The sequence below is a fragment of the Staurois parvus genome, unplaced genomic scaffold, assembly GCF_062004578.1.
Source record: "Staurois parvus isolate SC_StPar_1 unplaced genomic scaffold, SC_StPar_1.0 ptg000499l, whole genome shotgun sequence".
NCBI classification, from domain to species: Eukaryota; Metazoa; Chordata; class Amphibia; order Anura; family Ranidae; genus Staurois; species Staurois parvus.
Genome location: NW_028318295.1, coordinates 1,813,997 through 1,836,324, shown reverse-complemented (window position 1 = coordinate 1,836,324; position 22,328 = coordinate 1,813,997).

Below are 22,328 nucleotides of genomic sequence, written 5' to 3'. Positions count from 1 at the left end.
GCCCCACAACCCCCTTCTCTCTCATCTTCGCAACCTGGCTTTCCTCCATACCTGGTTCTCCCCACGTTCCTTCGCACTTTGGTCCTCAGCTAACCTCCTTAGAGCCCATCACTTCTTGACTAACTCCGGAGTCAAATCCTTCCCATCTCTTTGGGAATACCACTCTCTTCCCACCTCATAAATTTCCTGTTACCTTCAACTAAACACTTTTATTCCCCCCTCTCCACTACCTCATGCTCCGCTAGGTCTACGACCTCCTTTGAAAGCGCCTGCAAGAACGATCCACACAGATGTGGCCTTATCTCTATTCTTTACGCCCTACTCTCGACCTCTGAGTCCTCCCCTAGGCCCTCATATGTCACCAAGTGGGAAAGGGACCTGGGCCCCCAGCTGAGCTCAGAGGAATGGGACCGCATTTGGCAAGCAACTAAATCCTCTTCACAGAACGTAGTTGCGGTTGAGATGAATTACAAGGTCCTATCCCGGTGGTACTTGGTTCCGGCTAGGGTCTCTAAATATACTCCGGGATACTCTCCGGACTGCTTTCGAAGCTGTGCGATGAGGGGCACATACCTTCACACTTGGTGGTCCTGCCCAATAGCTCACACCTTCTGGGATGATATCTTCCACATGCTATATATCCTTCTCCAAAAACCACTGGCGCTAACTCCGAACATCGCCTTACTCAATTTACAACCCCCTCGATTTCAAAACTCCAGTTTAAGCTCCTCTTGCAGGTCACAACCTCCGCCAAACAAATTATAGCAAAATCTTGGAAAACCCCATCTCTTAGCATATTGGCGGTTCGGAACAAAGTGACACAAGCCACGATACACGCCAAAGTGGAAGTTACCAAATTTTTGTCGATCTGGTCTCCCTGGGTTGATCACTTCCTCCCTCAGGGTTTCGATGAATTGCTGCTTCTCCCCTAATACCTTCCCTCCCTGGAAGATGCTCCGGGGTACTGGTCCGGTTCCACATCCTCCTCCCTATCCTGGAAGTTACACACCTTACCTACCTCCTTCTCCCCTCCCCCTTATTTTTTCTCCCTCCCATTTCTTCTTCCCCCCCCTCTCTTTATACTGGTTATTTTACTAAGTTTGCAATAACCATACTGTTTCTATAAGGCCCTGGGCCTCCTGTTCTCATCTGCTACATATACTGTAAATGATTGTTGCTACCTGCTGTATGTCTTATACCCTTATAACCCAACAAAATGTTTGAACAAGAAAATATTTTTTTCCAGCAAGAACTCATCTATGTGGTCTGTTATTAAACTTTCCAATATCTTCCGAACTATAGAAGTTAAACTAACAGCTCTATAATCACTTGGTAAAGATTTTGACCCCTTTTTAAATATTGAAACCGCATTGGCCTTACGCCAATCCTGTGGTACTATGCCAGTCATTAAAGAGTCCCTAAAAATTGGAAACAATGGCTTTGAAAAGACAGCTCAATTCTTTAAGGACCCGTGGGTGTATGCCATCTGGTCCAGGTGCTTTATTCACCTTTATACTGTCTAAATATTTTTGGATCATATCAATTGTGTGCCAATGTGGATCATCTGGAGCTGTGTCAATACCATGCCCATTATGGACAAGAGCTCCCCCATGCTCCTTTGTATACACAGAGCAGAAGAAGGTATTCAATAAATTTGTCTTCTCTTTGTGCCCAGTCACCCAATCTAGATTATTTTGGAAAGCGCCTACATGCTCGGACCGGACCTTTTTGCTATTAATATATTTTAAGAATTTTTGGGGGTTGGTCCTGCTATCTTTTGCAATCTGTCGTTCATTTTCAATTCTTGCGGCCTTTATTTTCTTTTTGCATATTCTGTTATATTCTTTGTAATGTTTAAACAATGATAGCATTCCTTATTTTTATATTTAATAAAAGCTCTTTTCTTATTATCTATAGGACAATTCTTCTGTCAATTATGGCTGCAATCTTTCTTGGTCTACCTAACCTTGGCTTGGTATCAAGAGATCACCGAACTTTTCACTTTTTAATAGGTGATTTAACAGTACTGATTGGCATATTCAAGGCTTTGGACATCTTTTTATGTCCTTTTCCATCTTTATAAAGTTCCATTACCTTGTTACGCAGGACTTTTGACAGTTCTTTTATGATCAAGGCTCAGTATCTAGCCTAGTCAGTGCTTCCACGTAAGAGCTAACAAACTCATTGACTATTTATACACTGACACTAATTGCAATTTAAAAAGCCACAGATGTGGGACATTAACCTCTAATTAGCATTTTAACCTGTGTGTGTCACCTTGTGTGTCTGTACTAAGGCCAAACATTCTAGGGTATGTAAACTTTTGATCATGGCCATTTGGGTGATTTCTGTTATCATTATGATTTTAAAAGGAGTCAAACAACTATTTGATAACAAATGGCTTCATATGATCATCATCCTTTAATAAAAAAACATTTTTTGGCATGATCAGTCATATTTTCATTATCAATACCAAAATTTCACAATTTCTGCCAGGGTATGCAAACTTTTGAGCACAACTGTAAGTACTGACCCCTGTCTGATCTGTCTACCCCGTTATCTAATTCTCGCTCCCCCCTTGATCCTAGTTTAAATACTCCTCCAGCCTTCCCAAAAACCTCTTCCCTTAGCACAGCAGACCCCCTTCCATTTAGGTGCAGACCATCTCTAGCATATATCGGTTGCATCTCAATGAGAAGTCAGCCCAGTGCTCTAGAAACCCAAATCCCTCCCTCTTACACCAGGTCTTCAACCATGCATTGATTTCTCTTATCTCCCCCTGTCTTTCCTGAGTTGCGCATGGCACAGGTAATATTTCAGTGAATATCACCTTGGAGGTCCTTCCCTTCAACTTGCAGCCTAGTTCTTTAAATTGATTCTTAAGGAGCCTCCACCTTCCATGTATTCTGTCATTGGTTCCAACATGAACCAAGACAGCTTGGTCATGTCTAGCCCCTCCCAGTAATTTATCAACCTGGTCCACCACATGCCGAACCCTGGCACCAGGGAGACAGCAAACCATTCGGTTGAGGCGATCCTGGTGACAAATTATTCTATCAGTCCTTCTGATTATAGAATCCCCTACTATCACCAGCTGTCTAGGCTTTCCTGCACTACCCTCACCACCCCTCCCAGTTGGTCTGCCCTCCTGACTGTTAGGGATAGCAGTGACATCCAGAGCTTCCATCACTGAGCTTGCCATCCCCACATCTTCACCCAACTTGGCAAATCTGTTTGGGTGCTCAAATCCAGGGCCAGTCTTCCTTTTCTGTGAGCCCCTACCACTCCTTCTCGTTACAGTAACCCATCTTCCTACCTGTTAATCCTGATTAGCCCCTCTGCTCTCCACATCATCTCCCATTAGCTACGTGCTCATAGAGCAGAAAACCCCTTTCAAAGTTGTCAGTTCTGCCCAGTGTTGCAACTTGCTCTTCCAGATCTCTAACATGAGTTTCCAAAAGGGCAAGTCGCTCACATCTGTTGCAGCGGTATCCAGCCTGGAGCTGTTGCTCCATTGCTGTATACATGCAAAGTGTGCACTGCACAAAACCTTCAACCCTGCTAGCACTCATATACCAGTTACAATATTAACAGGAAATATCAGTTGTCACTTACAGGTTAGTAGACTCCTTTTATAATCTCCTGTTTTCCACTCCGGTTTTTTAACTCCACTTATCAAATGTCTACTTAGTCAAAGATTCAGCAAGCAAAATACAGGCAAGCTCAAAAGGAGCAAGCTCAGAGTGAGCTCTACAGCAAGTTATATAGGACCTGTATCACCTGTGACCAATTAACCCCTCCCCTTAATTAGCAGACTGAAGGAAGACAAGGAAAGGAAGAAAAAAAAAATGCTATTTATAAAGTGACAGAAAAAGGGATTTAAAAAAGTAAAAGCTTTTAGCAAGACCCAAAGAAGAAAATAAAACAACTACAAACACCAGGAATCACCAGCAGTCAAAAGTAAAACTTTTTAAATTTTCCCACTCTTTAGCTATCAGCGAGCAAAAAAATGCCAGTGCTCTGTTTATAAGGAACAGTGTTAGGGCTCCTGATACAGAGGGCAGATATCACACTGGCAGCAATTGCACTGATTATGCAGTGTAATCTGGAGAATATAGAGGACTGATAAGTCCAAGTCCAGCACAGTGCAGGAGATGGCCAGACGTTGGGGAGGCAGGGAAGACGGACACCTCTTCTGCCTTTGTCTAGGCCAGGCCTGGCAGTGCAGATAACCCTTCCCCACTGTATACAAAACAAAAAAAATGGCAAGATTTGGATTTTATTTAGAGTCTTGGCAAAGACAGTAGTAGTAAAGTTTCTTTCAGTGGAATGTACAGTATGCATATGTAGTAAACGTCAGAGTTGGTGTGGGTAAAGGTTCCAGAGACTCAGACCAGGTTCTTTTCAAAACTTTACTAATGCTGGAGGTAAGTACTTAAGAATAAGTAAGACTAGGCGAGTTCTAATACTCTCCAAATAGAGACTAAGCTTTACATTATGGTATCATAGAATGTACAGTTTTTGTGAAGAGGTACAACTACAGTTGATATTGGCTGGTGTATTCCTTGAGAGTGGCCTGCAGTAAAAGCTGTTAGTATGTCTCTCTGTGTCTGTATCCCTCCTGGATGCTAACCATAAACGTCTATATAACGTACAGTGATACCCTGTGTGTAACCTATGTACTACAATAACAAAATAATGATATTTTGCCAGTGTGAAGTTACAGGGATTAAATAACAAAGCCATTTTCTTATGTACATGTGCTAATGTTAGATGCATTGCTTACAAATATACATGCAATTCCAGCGATCTAAAGTTCAGCTTTAACTATTAATGCAAACTACATTTATGCCAGTCATCAATGTCAGAATCAAGCCTTTTTTCTTATTTTTTTTTTCCAAAAATACCTTTATTAGAAAAAGTAAGGCATATCAATGTACATACAAATACGGATCACAGTCCGAACATAAACACAACATGTAGCATCCCATTTCGCAGACAGGCCGTGGGTTTAAACTGCAGTACAAATCGAGGTAAGATATACCATTACATCAAATGTATATAGCGAACCAGCAGATACACAGAGTATAATAGATAAGTTGATATTGGTATATTGATTACTGATCTAATTACTTGTGAGGCCTTATGTTAAGGGAATGTGAGGTATTGGGTAAGGATAGCACATGATGATGTATATGTTATGATTTGTGTGTCCATTTCAGGAGAATGTGAGCCACGTGAAATTATTCACACCTGTATGAGAAATTAAATGCTATATTTTATTGGAGATATATTAATAATGGAAGCGTATAAAAGGTGTGAGATAAAAAGAAGATAGAAAGGAGATTAGTTAGAGGAGATGTAGAGTGAGGTAGTGGGGGGGGGGGATATAGGATAAAAAAAAAAAGAAAAAAAGGGGGGGGGGGATGGGAACTGAGTAAAGGGGATGTTAGAATGGGTAGTTGTAGATAAAATAAATCACATCATTTTGTACGAGCCAGAAAGATATTCATATAGCTTAGGATGCAGTACATGCAAGATCATTCAATGGGGCAACATGTGGGTCAAGAACCCGAAAGGCAGGCCACGATGCCGCATTTCAGCCCATCCAAATGTGTATCAAATGCATCTTCGGTGGACAAGGCGTTCCCTAGAACAGCATTGGGTCTAATCAATCAGTCAGGGGTGTGACGATCACAGTGTCAGACCCCTTACCTTCTCACCAAACTCGTGACCGAAGGACTAGCCATCTGAAACCACAATGTCACGTGAGTAACAATGCCACACCCAGCTGCACCCTGCACAATGATTTTCTAGCTAATGGACCACCAATCGATGTACCGGCAGCCTGAATGCGATTGTTACTTCTTTTGGTGGTATTTGATCACCTGTGCACTTTTTATTTTTGGCGCTATAACCAGAAAAAGTTTTGAAGAAAAAAAATTTTTTTGGAAAAAACAATATTTTCTCATTTTGGTCATAAAAAATATCTAAAAAAACTAAAATTTCGTCATAAATTTAGGCCAAAATGTATTCTGCTACATGTTTCTGGTTAAAAAATCCCAATAAGTGTATATTGATTTCTTTTTGTGAAAGTTATAGTGTCTACAAACTATGGTATAGATAATGGAATTTACACAGCTTTTACTTTCTGACTGCCCATCACATTTCTTGAGGTGCTAAAATACCAGGATAGTACAAACACCCTCAACTGACCCCCTTTTTTTTTTTTTTTTTTACACAAAGTTGTCATTTAAATGATTTATTTCTCACACAAGCCATGGGTATATGTAGAATTGCACCCCAAAATACATTCTGCTACTTCTACTGAGTATGGGGATACCACATGTGTGAGACTTTTTGGGAGCCTAGCCAAATACAGGAGCCTGAAATCCAATGACCATTTTGAAAGCCTGAAGGTGCGTAACTTCCTCATTACACTTCCTCACTACCTATCACAGTTTTGAAGGCCCTGACATGCCAGGATAGCCCCAAACCCCCCCAAATGACCCCTTTCTAGAAAGTGGACACCCCAAGGATTTTAAAAAGAGGCATGGTGAGTATTTTGCAGATCTCATTTTTTTTCTCACAAGGTTTTGAAATATAAAAAAAATAGAAAAAATATGTTTTTGTTTTTTTTCTTCATATTTCAAAAACTTGTGGCAACAAATGAGATCTGCAAAATACTTACTGTGCTTTTTATCAAATTCCTTGGGGCGTCTACTTTCCAAAAAGGGGTAATTTGGGGGGTTAGGTGCTATCCTGACATTTCATGGCCTCCGAAACTGTGATAGGTAGTCTGGAAGTGTAATGAGGAAATAAAGCCCTTTAAAATCCTGAAGGTGCTTATTGGATTTTGGGGTCCTGTACTTGGCTATACTGCCAAAAAGTCTCTCAAATGTGGTACCCCCATACTCGGGAGAAATAGCAAAATGTATTTTGGGGAGTAATTCCACATATAACCATGGCATGTGTGAGCAGTAAATCATTTAAGCGACAATTTTGTGTAAAAAAAATATATGTTTATTTTTGTCATTTTCCAAAAACTTGTGGTAAAAAAATAAATTCTTCTATTGATTCAACATTCCTCTCAGCAAATAGTTTGGGGTGACTACTTTCCAAAAAGGGGTCATTTTGGGAGGTGGGGGCGTTTTATGCCCAGCATTAGAAGTTTATGCCACACATCATTCACTCTTCTAACCACCTAAAGACCAAGCCTTTTTGTTCACATGAAAAAAAATCTGTATTTTTTGCTATGAAATTAATTTAAACCCCAAAACATTATATATTTTTTTAAAGCAGACACCCTAGTGAATAAAATGGTGGGTACTACAATTTTTTATGGCACATAGTACTCGTGCAGCGATTTTTCAAAAGCAATTTTTAAAAAAATATACACTTTTTTTACTTTTAATGCACAAAAACACAATATATTGGCCAATTGTTTGGTAAAATATAAAAGATAATAATATGCCGAGTAAAGAGATACCAAACATGACATGCTTTAAAACTGCGCATGCCCCGTTCAATGGCAACAAACTGCAAACATTTTTAATATCCATTGACAGTGCTTTAAAAGCCTTTAAAAGCCACCATTTTAGATTTACAGAGGAGGTCTAGTGTTAGAATTACTGCCCTTGATCTGACGTTCACGGCAATACCTCACATGCATGGTGCAACCGCTGTTTACATAACGGCACAGGGTCAAGGCTTGTGCACACAGGTGTGCGCGCATGGGAGGGGCAATTTTTTTTTTTTTTTTAGTTATTTTGATTTTTTTTTTATTATTTTTACATTGTACCTTTCTTTTTTTTTTTCACTTTTAATGCTATAACAGGGAATGCAAATACCCCCTATAACTTCAATGGGCATTGTCATATATTCTTTTTTGAGAAATCTGGGGTCTATCAGACTCTAGATATCTCCTCTGCCCTTACATTATCTAATCAAACCAAAATCGGTGTGATCAAATGCTTTCCCAATTTACAAATGGCGCTGTTTATATCCTGCGAAACAGAAGTGATGAAATGCTTGTAGCTTACGAATTCTTAGACTATAGAGATGATTGGCACCATTCTGGTCTCCAATCAGCTCTATAGTCAGCTGGCAGAAACACCGGCTGCATTCTCAGGTTCTCCTGATGGCATGGGACTGCCTGAGAAGGCCGTGGAAGGCAGCGGGGGAGGGGGGACATCATCTCCCACTGCTTGTAAAAGCAATCTTGCAGCTAATTAGCCACTAGGATTGCTTTTACATGAAAGCCAATCACCGGCTGAAAAAAACGACACCAGGATGAAGCCTGCAGCTGTAGGCATCATCCTGGTATAACCATTCAAATCCAGTGATGTACCAATACATCGCTGGTCCTTGTTGGTTATATATGCTTTTTTCTTTTTTTTTTTTGTATGCAGCCAGTGGACTGAATGAAAAAATAAGAAGAAATCTCTGCCAGAAAAAGTATGTGGTATGCCCACCATTAGAATATACCACCCTGCATCCACCCACTTCTAATGGTGGGCACACATTAGGTCACACTTTACCACAAGTGCCAGTTACAAGATTGAATAAATGTCTAAATAGTGGCACGCTTGAATAAAAATTGTCCACGTATAAGTGGTACCCCATATGGAGAAATGATGACACCAAGTCCCAAACTATCTTGCCACTGCTCCCCATGTAGTCTGGACATCCGGGGGGCTCCACGTGACTATCTTTTCCCTTGTGAATCCGAAACTTATAAGTATAGCCTGTTGTCCTCTCACAGGTCTTCTACATCTGGACCCCATTTCTGGCACGCTTGCTGGGGAGAAATTGTTTGAATGCAAGACAGCCAGAAAAATTAATCAGGGACTCATCAATGCAGATGTTTTGCTGGGGAGTATAGACATCTGCAAATTTTAGGTTAAGGTGATTTTCCAGGGGCTGAATTTTGTGGAGCCGGTCAAATTCAGGGTTACCCCGAGGATGACAGAGTGTATTGTCGCTGAAATGCATAAAACACATTATACTCTCATATATCATGGCTTGGCCATGGTAGCAGAGAACACGGCATATGATGAATCGGGTCTGCGGACCAATAAAACCGCAATTCATTTCTTTTAGTAATGCCCATGTTGAGGGTTAGGCCCAAAAAAAATGTAAATTTGAAAACCGTAATGAGTTTCCATGCGAATGGTCTGGCAAAGTTTGAATTTGGGTTGGCTGCGATAAATTGTTGTGCATATAAACTGCTTTGATCCACAATCAACGCATACAGATATTCCGTGAAAAACAGCTCCAAAAATCAAGGAGGTATGTGAAAGACCAAGATGTACTAGACCGCTGGTACTCGCCAGTTCACCAAAAGGTAGAGCGGCACTAGTACTGGCACTCTGCTGCATATGAGAGTCATCAAAATTTACCGGCAAGTGCTAACAGAGATCAGGCCTGATTCTGTGAACACTGTGGTTTTGTGTGCAATGTATCAAGTGACAGTGACCTACTGACACTGCACTTGCTGGGGGAGAAGGGGGGGTAAGCGTAGGGGCTAAACGCAGGTGTTGGCAGGTGCCGGGGCTGATCCCGCTAACGCTGCGTTTTTGGGGATGCTATACTAATGTGAATGCTGCTATAGTGCTGACCTGATCAAAGATATTGACCCGTTCAGACACTATACTAGCAATGGAGGTTTATTGTACATGAGCGTGCTCCTGGCAATCAAGGGGTTAAATGTGATGACTGGTGTACTGACGGACAATCTGACACTATCTGGGAGGGGCATGAAAACCACGGGAGCGCGAATCACGTATATATATATATATATATATGTGATTTTGCGTACCCATGCCGCCCTGTAGCAGTATTTCTGCTGTAGGGTGGTCAGGAAGCGGTTACAGAAGAGGTTTGTGTTACGTTGCTGCATTACTTTAACTGACAATTGCGCGGTCATGCAACACTGCACCCAAATTAAATGTAAATCCTTTTTTTTCCCACAAATTGAGCTTTCTTTCGGTGGTATTTGATCGCCTGTGCGTTTTTAATTTTTTTGCGCTATAAAAAAAAAGGCTGACAATTTTGAGAAAAAAAACAATATTTTGGACTTTTTGCTATAAAACATGTTCAGTAAAAAAAATAAAAAAATCAAATTTTGTCACAAATTTCATCCAAAATGCATTCTGCGACATGTCTTTGCAAACAAAAATCCCAATACGTGTAAATTAATTGGTTTACATGAAAGTTATAGCGTTTCCAAATGGCGGGAAAGATACTGGGATTTTTAATTTTTATTTATACTAATAATGGCGGCGATCAGCAACATATTGCAGCGATCAGCGACTTATGGCAGGACTGCGGGACTGCGGTGGACATTTTGACACTGGGGGGGAACTGACTTGGGGTCACTGACATCCCCAGTGACACCAATACAGTGATCAGTGAAAAAAAAAATCACTGACACTGTACTAATGGCACTGGGGAGGAAGGGGTTAACATTTTTAGAGTTTAGTGTGTGAGGGGAGTGTTTTCCTAGGGGGCGGGGGTGTGTGCTGGACGGGGGAGGCTGATCGAGAGAGAGAAACGCTTCTCTCCCTCTTCAGCTTTCACAAGCTGTCAGAGAACTGACACAGACCAGGGCTGTGTGTAAACAATGCAGCCCTGCTCTGTGTCAGCGATCATCGGTCATCGCAGGAAAATGGCCGGTAAAGACCGGCCATGACCCGGCCACGGAGATCCGCTGCTGACACCACCGGACAGGTAGGAGGGGCGCGCGCCTCGCGCTTGCCCCCTACCTGTTTTGCAAAACCATGTTTTAAAATGTGGTTTTGCCTGCCCGTGCTGCCCTGCAACCGTTTTAATGCGGTGGCTGGGCGGCAAGTGGTTAATTACGCAATTACCCCTTCACACTGCCACCACCTCCTTTTTGTACAGAGTAAGAGGAAACTCGGCAATGTCCGCAATAACACTATGATGGTTGAGATAATCGTCCGTATAGCACTGTCACCATAGACAGGTTATACAGAGGATTAAACAAACACAGTAGCGCTCTTTTAGAGGCAGGAATTCGTAAGTTGCATTAACGAGCTATAGAAACAGTTCAACACTTTCAGAAAGAAAGATTTATTTCTAAAAGGTCAAAAGGGTGCAATAAAAATATTTACAGAAAAAAGATGTAACCAATATATATATAAATATACAGAGAACAACAGCACAGCAAAGAGATAACAGAGAAAAGTTAGAGGGTTAAAGTACTTGCCAAAGTCCTGGGTTAAGCAGATCAAGTTTCAGAGCAAAAGGGCATGGTCTCCCAAGGTGGTTCTGATGTTAAAAGGGAGAATTCTTCTACTTACTTCTCTTAGGCCTGACAGCCCATTTTGTAGCCCCCCCAGCAGGGGGTGTCTCTAAAGCCAAGGACCAATGCCTCATTTAGGGAGGGATTGTCTGGGCGGAGACCCAAACTAGAACCAAAATCATTCATAACTCGTATTTTGGCTCATAACTTTTCCTAGGCACAAGTAACATTCCATTAATATGGTAGATTAATATGCAGACGCATCTGAGGAACAGTTACATATGAAATATGAAATTACATATTTGAAGGGTTCAAGAGATGTAATTTTCTGCTGTCCTATGTATTCCAGTCAGGGAGTGTGACCTATCAAACTGTTTGTCTTCTCCTGGCCAATCTGAAGATATACCTGGTTTTTATGTAAATCTCTCATATTCCAAGATGTGAGACATAGGGGAAAAATGGATTTTAAATGTGTTATCTAGTCTCTACTCCTCTGGAGTGTATTTGAACTCAGGGAAAGGCTTGGGTTATCTTTTTACGAGGTGCCAGATTACTCAGCTTCCCAGTCCGCCTGGCACCCAGCTCAAAAATGGTTTATAGCTCGGAACTCGCTGCTGTGCCCTGGCCGACCTATGACACTTCCAACACACACACCGACCATATGTCACTGTGACCCTCAGAGAGGGAGAATGAGGGAGAATGATGGGACAACAAGGAGAATGCGTAACAAAATGGTTGAACCGAGTCCATCTCTGGGTGTACGCTTGCTACAAGGGGGTGTAGGCTGTTCATGCATTAATAGGTGATAGGTAGTGGTGGTTTTGAAATGACTCCAAAAAGCCCATGTTTTCCTGAATCTCTTGGGATGTTCTTTTGCTACAGAAATCAACTCCTCCATTTCCTCAATTTTGTTGATAATAGCAAACCAATCTCGAATAGTGGAAACATGTGTTGAGCACCAGTGGACTGGGATACATTGTTTTGCCGTGTTTACCATGTGCATGGTGAGTGATTTACGGTATGTCCTAAATGAAAGTGTGGAGTAGTGGAGCAAGAATTGTGCGGGGGAGAGGTCTAGAAAGTACGTAGTTACTTCTGTGATTATGGATTGTATTTTCCCCCAGAAAGGCTGTAGCAATGGGCAGTCCCACCAGATATGCAAGAGTGTACCCGTCGCCTGGTGACATCTCCAACACGAATCTGAAATATTAGGGTCAAATTTGTGAAGCAGGGACGGAACTCTGTACCATCTAGAATATAGTTTAAAATTGTTTTCCTGTGTGGAGACGCATAAGGACCCTTTGTGTATATGTTCATAAATGTGATTCCAGTCCTCTGGCAATACTTGGAGTTGTAAGTCAGCCAGGCCTTGCAAGCTTTTCTAGATGGAAGGTCAATGGTGTTTTCGAGGCATGTGTAGAGCTTAGATATAACATGTCTCTGGGGAGAGTCTGTTGAGCAAAGTTTTTCAAATGGGGTAAGTGGTCTAGTAAAATTTCTTGTACGTGGGGAGCTATGTATAAAGTGGTGGAGTTGTCTGTACATCCACGGTGTCAGGGTTAGGGATGGCCATTTGTTCAGAAGGAGGTCTCTGGGTAATAATGTCTTATCTTTGAAAAGTTGATGCAAATTCAAATTGTCTGTGAGGTTAGACCCTGCGAGAAAGCCATGAGACATACCAGGGGGGGAGTCTGGGTTCATTTTGATAGGAGTGAGTGGGCCAGGGGTTGAAGAGAAACCTGTTTTCTGGCTTATCAGGTGATAACACGATAGAGGAGGGCCTATAAGAAGGTGTTCCCTGAACTCAGGCGGAATGTGGGAGTTTTTCAACCAAGGGGAGGTGATGAGCGGGGTCCCCGAAAATGCAGCTTTCAAATTAACCCAAGCCTTACGGTTATGGTTTGTAGCCCAATCTACTATTCTTACCATGTGACAGGCTCTGTAGTAGCAGATGATATCAGGCAGTCCAATACCTCTGCTCGTCTTAGGCATGGTAAGTTGTTTAAAACCGATTCTGGGGCATTTATTACACCATAGGAATGAGGTACATAATGTTTTATAGGACTTAAAGAAGGAATTAGTCAGTTTGATAGGAATCGTTTGCATCAGGTATAGAAGTCTAGGAAGCACGTTCATCTTGAGAATAGCTGCTCTGCCAAACCAAGAAAAAAATGGTTTGTTCCATGTCTGTAGATCTTTGGTGATGCTACGTAGGATGGGTAAAAAGTTTTTAGTATAGAGTTCTGCAAGGTGAGTCGGTAATTGAATTCCTAAGTAAGTGATGGCCTCGGACTGCCATGCAAAAGGAAAGTTCGCTTTCGCCTGTTTGACCGTATCTTGGGTTAGGGAAACATTGAGGGCCTGGGATTTATTGAAGCTAATTTTAAAATTGGCCAAATACTGGAATAATTTGAAATCGTGTAGTAAGTTAGGTAGCGTAATATGTGGGTCTGTCAGGAAAAGTAAGATGTCGTCTGCATAGACCGCTATTTTGTGAATTTTGCCATTGATTAAAATTCCTTTGATGTTGTCATTCTGTTTAATGCAGTTCAAAAAAGGTTCCAACGTAAGAATGAATAGGAGGGGGGATAATGGACATCCCTGTCTGGTCCCATTGCTTATCGAAAATGCTTATCGAAATTGTTTTCTTTCGGTATAAGCATGATATGGGCTTCACAAAGATGGCGCATGGACTGTCCTGGGGTATCTAGCAAATTGAAGGCTTTTAGGAATGGATGTGCTAAGACGTCAATGAAGGATTTGTAATATGTGGTCACAAGTCCGTCTGGGCCCAGGCTTTTACCTGGTTTCAGCTGTGTAATGGCCTGTTGTAGTTCTGTCAAAGTTAAAGCTCCATCTAATTGTTTGCTTGTGATTGGGATATGGATTTAGGAAGGTATTGAGCGAGAAAAGTCTGGATAATGACCCTACGTGGTCTAGTGTCCCCTGTCGGTTTTGGTGGTATGGGTAGGTTGTAAAGGGTAGAATAATATTTCTCAAATTCGGCTGTGATATCCGCAGAAGTTTTAAGTAAGTGACCTTGTTTCGAGTTAAGTTGATGAATGGTGTGAGATGCTTTTTTAGATTGCATGGCCCTGGCTAAAAACTTGCCACTCTTATTTCCATATTCATAAAAGAGTTTCTGAGATAAAGTAAAATTACGCTTGGTTTTCTTGTCTCGGAGTTGTTTGCGTGCCTAATCAAGTTCGTTCGCAGAGTTTACAGCCTTAGAGCGTTTATGTGAGCATTCAAGTTCCCATACTTTTTGGAGTATAGAAGTAAAAGATTCCTGAGCTATGCGTTTTCGAGAAGCAGTGATTGAAAGGAGGAGCCCAAGTATCACACATTTGTGTGCTTCCCGTTGTATGAGAGGTGTCGTTTCCGGGGACGCATTTTCCTTAAAATAATTGGTCAGAGATTCACAAATTTGTAGGGTAACGGATGAGTCCGTAAGGAGAAAGGGATCTAATCTCCATGTTAAATGGGGCATCAGGAAGATGTATGGTCATCATTAGAGATGAGCGAAGAAATGAAAAATTCGATTCGACTGATTCGGCGAATTCGTGGACAATATTCGATTCGAGTCGAATAAATTCGCTGTGAATTTAACTTAAAAAAGGGTGTTTCTAGGCTTCAGAGAGACTTAATATTAGTGCAGAACACTGTACCTTTAATTTAAATGCCCTTGGAGTCTGCTGGGGAAGAGAAATAATACTGTCAGTCAGTATGACATGCAGATGAGTGCCGTCGATCTTAGAATCACCGCACACTTCACTCATTTGGGCAGTCACGGGGCCAAAACCAGAGTGTGGAGCCACAGTGTGGCGGTGGAGGCAGCAGCAATGGGAGGCCATACAGCACCCTATGACAAAAATGGAAACCACCAGCAGTGTGAGGAGACCTGAAAGTGGCACATGGCAGAGTGTGGCGATAGAGACAGCAGCAATGGGAGGCCGTACAGGGACCCATGACACACTCTGGACCTGGCAGCAGCATGAGGAGGCGGTACAGGGGCCCATGACAGATTACGGGCCTGGCAGCAGCATGAGGAGTCGGTACAGGGGCCCATGGCAGATTACGGGCCTGGCAGCAGCAATGGGAGGCCGTACAGGGACCCATGACACACTCTGGACCTGGCAGCAGCATGGGGAGGCGGTACAGGGGCCCATGACAGATTACGGGCCTGGCAGCAGCATGAGGAGTCGGTACGGGGGCCCATGACACACTCTGGACCTGGCAGCAGCATGAGGAGGCGGTACAGGGGCGCATGACAGATTACGAGCCTGGCAGCAGCAACTTGGACAGGAGGACGTTCAGCTTCTGCACCGTCGGGTGCGTGCTCGCAAACTGTTGTCTCTTGGAAACGGATTCCAAGAAAGACTGCTGACGGAATCCGTGAAGAGGAGTAGCAGGAGAAGGAGCATCTGAACGAGCGGAATATGCCAACAAGCGACAACAGTGGCCCATGACAGATTACGGGCCTGGCAGCAGCATGAGGAGTCGGTACGGGGGCCCATGGCAGATTACGGGCCTGGCAGCAGCTATGGGAGGCCCGTAATCTGCCAGCACCCTATGACAAAAAATGGAACCCACCAGCAGTGTGAGGAGACCTGAAAGTGGCACATGGCAGAGTGTGGCGATGGAGACAGCAGCAATGGGAGGCCGTACAGGGACCCATGAGAGACTCTGGACCTGGCAGCAGCATGAGGAGGCGGTATAGGGGCCCATGGCAGATTAGGGGCCTGGCAGCAGCTATGGGAGGCCCGTAATCTGCCAGCACCCTATGACAAAAAATGGAACACACCAGCAGTGTGAGGAGACCTGAAAGTGGCACATGGCAGAGTGTGGCGATGGAGGCAGCAGCAATGGGAGGCCGTACAGGGACCCATGAGAGACTCTGGACTTGGCAGCAGCATGAGGAGGCGGTATAGGGGCCCATGGCAGATTAGGGGCCTGGCAGCAGCTATGGGAGGCCCGTAATCTGCCAGCACCCTATGACAAAAAATGGAACACACCAGCAGTGTGAGGAGACCTGAAAGTGGCACATGTTTGGGGCATGATTCATGGCGGATTTAGTCAGTTGTGTCAGGAACTGGTGGTTTGAAATCCAGACTAATCCACGCCTGATTCATTTTCACAAACGTGAGTCTCTCCACACTTTGGGTGGACAGTCGTGTCCTCCGCGGAGTTGCAATACCTCCTGCCGCACTAAACACGCGCTCCGATGCCACGCTACTGGCCGGGCATGACAGCCTTTCAAGGGCAAATTCAGCTAGTTGGGGCCAAAGGTCAAGTTTCGTTGCCCAGTAGTCAAGGGGATTGTCTACCTCGGTTGGCAGGGTGCTGTCCAAGTAGGCCTAAGCCTGTTGTTTGAGCTCCTGCTCCAGGTCCACCTGATGCTGCTGCTGCTGCTGCGGCTGGTTAGTAGTTTCCTCACTGCGCTGGTGAAGAAAGCTACTCATCATCGACTGCAGACTGAGGCAGCCGCTGCTGGTGGAGCTGCCACTGCTCCTACCACCCCACCCCTCCCCTGCTGCCATGGCAGCGGAACACGAGCGCACAGGGCCCACAGTGTCTGAGGATGGACGTTGGCGCAGACAGGCAGAGACCAGCTGACTACATAGGTGTTTTTTATAGTACGTTATTTTGGCCTCCCTCTCAGCAGGTGTGAAAAAGGCCACCATTTTTGAACGGTAGCGAGGGTCCAACAAGGTGGACAGCCAAAAGTCATCCCTCTGTCTGATGGTTATTATTCGGCTGTCGCTACGCAAGCAACCGAGCATGCTATGGGCCATTTGTGCCAAGGAATGCGAGGGACTCCCTGCCTCCATCTCCACAGCATACTGCCACGGTGCGTCTAGGTCCTCTGTCTCCTCTTCCTCCTCCTCTACCAGATGCTCCTGCTCCTCCACTCCTGTCCGCTGAGTGGAAAAACCACCCATTTCACTCAATAATTCCTGAGCACCAATGTCCTCCTCTACCTCCTCCTCTTCTTCCAGTCCTGCCCCCACAGGGGCCATGTGGCGTTGAGATCTGTGCGCCACGTCTACCGCACCCTGACCAGCCATTGTTAACAGCATTTGTTCCAGGACGTGCAACAGAGGAATGACGTCGTTCATCCCATAGTCCTGCCGACTCACGAATAGCGTGGCCTCCTCAAAGGGCCTGAGCAAGCGCAGGTGTCACGCATGAGCTGCCAATGGCTGACATCTAAGTTACACAGGGAGTACCTTTATCTGCTTTTAACATCAGGAAATCTGTGATGGCCTTTTGCTGTTCGTAAAGGCGGTCTAACATATGTAGGGTTGAATTCCACCTTGTTGCAACGTCACAGCATGAGGAGTCGGTATAGGGGCCCATGGCAGATTAGGGGCCTGGCAGCAGTTATGGGAGGCCCATAATCTGCCAGCACCCTATGACAAAAAATGGAACACACCAGCAGTGTGAGGAGACCTGAAAGTGGCACATGGCAGAGTGTGGCGATGGAGACAGCAGCAATGGGAGGCCGTACAGGGACCCATGAGAGACTCTGGACCTGGCAGCAGCATGAGGAGGCGGTATATAGGGGCCTACGGCAGATTAGGGGCCTGGCAGCAGCTATAGGAGGCCCGTAATCTGCCAGCACCCTATGTCAAAAAATTCAACACACCAGCAGTGTGTGAGGAGACCTGAAAGTGGCACATGGCAGAGTGTGGCGATGGAGACAGCAGCAATGGGAGGCCGTACAGGGACCCATGACAGACTCTGGACTTGGCAGCAGCATGAGGAGGCGGTATATAGGGGCTTATGGCAGATTAGGGGCCTGGCAGCAGCTATAGGAGGCCCGTAATCTGCCAGCACCCTATGTCAAAAAATTCAACACACCAGCAGTGTGAGGAGACCTGAAAGTGGCACATGGCAGAGTGTGGCGATGGAGACAGCAGCAATGGGAGGCCGTACAGGGACCCATGACAGACTCTGAACTTGGCAGCAGCATGAGGAGGCGGTATATAGGGGCCCATGGCAGATTAGGGGCCTGGCAGCAGCTATAGGAGGCCCGTAATCTGCCAGCACCCTATGTCAAAAAATTCAACACACCAGCAGTGTGAGGAGACCTGAAAGTGGCACATGGCAGAGTGTGGCGATGGAGACAGCAGCAATGGGAGGCCGTACAGGGACCCATGACAGACTCTGGACTTGGCAGCAGCATGAGGAGGCGGTATATAGGGGCCCATGGCAGATTAGGGGCCTGGCAGCAGCTATGGGAGGCCCGTAATCTGCCAGCACCCTATGTCAAAAAATTCTACACACCAGCAGTGTGTGAGGAGACCTGAAAGTGGCACATGGCAGAGTGTGGCGATGGAGACAGCAGCAATGGGAGGCCGTACAGGGACCCATGACAGACTCTGGACTTGGCAGCAGCATGAGGAGGCGGTATATAGGGGCCCATGGCAGATTAGGGGCCTGGCAGCAGCTATGGGAGGCCCGTAATCTGCCAGCACCCTATGTCAAAAAATTCAACACACCAGCAGTGTGTGAGGAGACCTGAAAGTGGCACATGGCAGAGTGTGGCGATGGAGAAAGCAGCAATGGGAGGCCGTACAGGGACCCATGAGAGACTCTGGACCTGGCAGCAGCATGAGGAGGCGGTATATAGGGGCCTATGGCAGATTAGGGGCCTGGCAGCAGCTATGTGAGGCCCGTAATCTGCCTGCACCCTATGTCAAAAAATTAAACACACCAGCAGTGTGAAGAGACCTGAAAGTGGCACATGGCAGAGTGTGGCGATGGAGACAGCAGCAATGGGAGGCCGTACAGGGACCATGACAGACTCTGGACTTGGCAGCAGCATGAGGAGGCGGTATATAGGGGCCCATGGCAGATTAGGGGCCTGGCAGCAGCTATGTGAGGCCCGTAATCTGCCTGCACCCTATGTCAAAAAATTTAACACACCAGCAGTGTGAAGAGACCTGAAAGTGGCACATGGCAGCAGAGTGTGGCGATGGAGACAGCAGCAATGGGAGGCCGTACAGGGACCCATGAGAGACTCTAGACTTGGCAGCAGCATGAGGAGGCGGTATATAGGGGCCCATGGCAGATTAGGGGCCTGGCAGCAGCTATGTGAGGCCCGTAATCTGCCTGCACCCTATGTCCAAAAATTAAACACACCAGCAGTGTGAAGAGACCTGAAAGTGGCACATGGCAGCAGAGTGTGGCGATGGAGACAGCAGCAATGGGAGGCCGTACAGGGACCCATGAGAGACTCTAGACTTGGCAGCAGCATGAGGAGGCGGTATATAGGGGCCCATGGCAGATTAGGGGCCTGGCAGCAGCTATGTGAGGCCCGTAATCTGCCTGCACCCTATGTCAAAAAATTAAACACACCAGCAGTGTGAAGAGACCTGAAAGTGGCACATGGCAGCAGAGTGTGGCGATGGAGACAGCAGCAATGGGAGGCCGTACAGGGACCATGACAGACTCTGGACTTGGCAGCAGCATGAGGAGGCGGTATATAGGGGCCCATGGCAGATTAGGGGCCTGGCAGCAGCTATGTGAGGCCCGTAATCTGCCTGCACCCTATGTCAAAAAATTAAACACACCAGCAGTGTGAAGAGACCTGAAAGTGGCACATGGCAGCAGAGTGTGGCGATGGAGACAGCAGCAATGGGAGGCCGTACAGGGACCCATGAGAGACTCTAGACTTGGCAGCAGCATGAGGAGGCGGTATATAGGGGCCCATGGCAGATTAGGGGCCTGGCAGCAGCTATGTGAGGCCCGTAATCTGCCTGCACCCTATGTCAAAAAATTAAACACACCAGCAGTGTGAAGAGACCTGAAAGTGGCACATGGCAGCAGAGTGTGGCGATGGAGACAGCAGCAATGGGAGGCCGTACAGGGACCATGACAGACTCTGGACTTGGCAGCAGCATGAGGAGGCGGTATATAGGGGCCCATGGCAGATTAGGGGCCTGGCAGCAGCTATGTGAGGCCCGTAATCTGCCTGCACCCTATGTCAAAAAATTAAACACACCAGCAGTGTGAAGAGACCTGAAAGTGGCACATGGCAGAGTGTGGCGATGGAGACAGCAGCAATGGGAGGCCGTACAGGGACCATGACAGACTCTGGACTTGGCAGCAGCATGAGGAGGCGGTATATAGGGGCCCATGGCAGATTAGGGGCCTGGCAGCAGCTATGTGAGGCCCGTAATCTGCCTGCACCCTATGTCCAAAAATTTAACACACCAGCAGTGTGAAGAGACCTGAAAGTGGCACATGGCAGCAGAGTGTGGCGATGGAGACAGCAGCAATGGGAGGCCGTACAGGGACCATGACAGACTCTGGACTTGGCAGCAGCATGAGGAGGCGGTATATAGGGGCCCATGGCAGATTAGGGGCCTGGCAGCAGCTATGTGAGGCCCGTAATCTGCCTGCACCCTATGTCAAAAAATTAAACACACCAGCAGTGTGAAGAGACCTGAAAGTGGCACATGGCAGAGTGTGGCGATGGAGACAGCAGCAATGGGAGGCCGTACAGGGACCATGACAGACTCTGGACTTGGCAGCAGCATGAGGAGGCGGTATATAGGGGCCCATGGCAGATTAGGGGCCTGGCAGCAGCTATGTGAGGCCCGTAATCTGCCTGCACCCTATGTCCAAAAATTTAACACACCAGCAGTGTGAAGAGACCTGAAAGTGGCACATGGCAGCAGAGTGTGGCGATGGAGACAGCAGCAATGGGAGGCCGTACAGGGACCCATGAGAGACTCTAGACTTGGCAGCAGCATGAGGAGGCGGTATATAGGGGCCCATGGCAGATTAGGGGCCTGGCAGCAGCTATGTGAGGCCCGTAATCTGCCTGCACCCTATGTCAAAAAATTAAACACACCAGCAGTGTGAAGAGACCTGAAAGTGGCACATGGCAGCAGAGTGTGGCGATGGAGACAGCAGCAATGGGAGGCCGTACAGGGACCATGACAGACTCTGGACTTGGCAGCAGCATGAGGAGGCGGTATATAGGGGCCCATGGCAGATTAGGGGCCTGGCAGCAGCTATGTGAGGCCCGTAATCTGCCTGCACCCTATGTCAAAAAATTAAACACACCAGCAGTGTGAAGAGACCTGAAAGTGGCACATGGCAGAGTGTGGCGATGGAGACAGCAGCAATGGGAGGCCGTACAGGGACCATGACAGACTCTGGACTTGGCAGCAGCATGAGGAGGCGGTATATAGGGGCCCATGGCAGATTAGGGGCCTGGCAGCAGCTATGTGAGGCCCGTAATCTGCCTGCACCCTATGTCAAAAAATTTAACACACCAGCAGTGTGAAGAGACCTGAAAGTGGCACATGGCAGCAGAGTGTGGCGATGGAGAAAGCAGCAATGGGAGGCCGTACAGGGACCCATGAGAGACTCTGGACTTGGCAGCAGCATGAGGAGGCGGTATATAGGGGCCTATGGCAGATTAGGGGCCTGGCAGCAGCTATGTGAGGCCCGTAATCTGCCTGCACCCTATGTCCAAAAATTTAACACACCAGCAGTGTGAAGAGACCTGAAAGTGGCACATGGCAGAGTGTGGCGATGGAGACAGCAGCAATGGGAGGCCGTACAGGGACCATGACAGACTCTGGACTTGGCAGCAGCATGAGGAGGCGGTATATAGGGGCCCATGGCAGATTAGGGGCCTGGCAGCAGCTATGTGAGGCCCGTAATCTGCCTGCACCCTATGTCAAAAAATTTAACACACCAGCAGTGTGAAGAGACCTGAAAGTGGCACATGGCAGCAGAGTGTGGCGATGGAGACAGCAGCAATGGGAGGCCGTACAGGGACCATGACAGACTCTGGACTTGGCAGCAGCATGAGGAGGCGGTATATAGGGGCCCATGGCAGATTAGGGGCCTGGCAGCAGCTATGGGAGGCCCGTAATCTGCCAGCACCCTATGTCAAAAAATTTAACACACCAGCAGTGTGAAGAGACCTGAAAGTGGCACATGGCATGAGAGACTCTGGACCTGGCAGCAGCAGGAGGAGGCGGTATAGGGGCCCATGGCTGATTAGGGGCCTGGCAGCAGCTATGTGAGGCCCGTT